We start from the raw sequence: 1,820 nt of genomic DNA on the forward strand, positions 1-1,820 counted from the left end.
CGTATGGAGTAAGTAGAAGGTACTTTTTATTCTGAGGTAATGATGAAGATTCTGGATTTCAGCTGAAATTCAAACGAAGTAACCATTTATCTTCATGAAAGTAAGTATTTTATTGAATTAACCAAAGGGAAAAAAAGTAAACAAATCACACTATGGACATAATGTCATTAAACCAAAATACAATTCTAATTTGTGAAATAAAGTAGGATTTTCTTTCTTTCTTTCTTTCTTTTTTTTTTTGAGTTTAAATGCATTTTATTTTTAAACAACCTACATGACATGTTTTTCCTTAAAAACAATGCCTCCACTCCAAATAAATCACGGTCAAAATAAACCAAGAGCTCAAGATGACATCAATCCGGTTTGTCTTAAGCCCTTGTGTTGTGTGGATGACAAGCAGCAGCCGGTTATGATGACTGGTGATAGATCCAAAGTAATCGCCAAATTTGTTAACATTTTTCCATTTCTAAACCATCCTTAAGGAAAAGCATATATGGGGTCACACCATCCTCACGGTAGTCCAGGAGAGCAACCATACCATCTGGATTCATGTTTTCACCAATAAAGAAGTGGTAGTTTTTGAAATTAGCCAGGATGTGCTTGATTTGTTCTGCAGCCCCTGTCATAAAAGGTTTTACTCTTTCTGGTCTCTGTTCTTCAAGTTTGCCTTTGATTGACTTCATGTAATCTTTGATGTACTTCTTGTAGGTTTCTTTTGTGAAGCTGGTTTCCTGCAGTTATCACTGGTTTCATGACAATATCAACACCAGTGCTAACTGTGCTTTCCGAATGTTCGCCCTCAGGTCCTTCAGCGGAAGCATTTCCACCAATGAGCAAGTCATCAATGTTACCCTCTGTCCTACTGACCATCTTCCGGTCCAGTTCCAAGCATAGGCTGTCCACGATCTCTCGGAGAACATGGCTGATGAGGTCCGGGTAGATAATCATGATAGCGGCTGAAGGGAGACAGCAGCGGTGCTAGCTTTGCAGGAGCCTGGAGCTTGGAGGGAGCACGGCGGAGCCAGAGCGGGGTTCAGGGGGAGGAGGGAGCGGGCGGAAAAGCAAGATTTTCTTTCTTATAGGTATATTTGAAGAAGAAACCTTGAAGTGTCCTTAAATGTCATCTCTTCAGAAATTTTTAGGTGAGACATATAGTAAGAAGTGTGCTTGACGATTGTTTTTTCATTCTTGTAAATGCCCTGTAGCTATGGCCCATAGTTTTCTCTCTTGTTATCTTATAGATACCTTTTTAGCTTTTGGTAGAGGTCAATTTGTAGAAAAATTACAAGGGGCTAATATTTTATAACTTTAAAGTGTTTCTTTTTCTATGTTAGGCAGTGCCTGAGATAAAAGCTCCTGAAGAGGTGTGAAAAAAAAATGTTTCTTTGGGATCATACATTTGTAATTATTGTATAACTCAAGAAATATCTGATAAAGGACCACACTGGATGGCAAAGACAGCAGATACGCTGAACCTCCAGAGGACTGAGAGGTCAGTAAGAGATCTGCTCCTTGTGGAGTGACCCAGAGGCATCCTCTTCTTAAAAATTCCTCCTGATGAAAGGAGCTGTTTGATGGATAGAGAGAGATGACTATGGTGAGAAGTATTCTGAACACCTGGGTCAAACAATGCATGAAGCCAGCTTTCAGTTTACGAATGAATAGCAAATAAATGTAGTTTCCTCTTTCCTCTCTCTTTTTCAATCTTTCTTTATGTTTATATATGAGGTCTGACAAGTAAGTTTGCAAACTCATCCTAAAATAGCGCTACATGCCTCAATGCTAAATATCACTGTGGTCGTCTTCCTTCAAAGCCCTCC

At 39.2% G+C, this 1,820-nt stretch overlaps 1 pseudogene across 1 annotated transcript; it reads right to left on the minus strand.

Annotated features, from left to right (window-relative positions):
• Window positions 1–241: 241 nt before the first annotated feature.
• LOC128565458 (translationally-controlled tumor protein-like) lies at window positions 242–870 on the minus strand (annotated as a pseudogene). The gene has a single exon (XR_008374263.1). The product of XR_008374263.1 is annotated as a translationally-controlled tumor protein-like (transcript).
• Between the last annotated feature and the right edge of the window lie 950 nt (window positions 871–1,820).

This window comes from Nycticebus coucang, chromosome 14 (genome assembly GCF_027406575.1).
Source record: "Nycticebus coucang isolate mNycCou1 chromosome 14, mNycCou1.pri, whole genome shotgun sequence".
Taxonomy (NCBI): domain Eukaryota; kingdom Metazoa; phylum Chordata; class Mammalia; order Primates; family Lorisidae; genus Nycticebus; species Nycticebus coucang.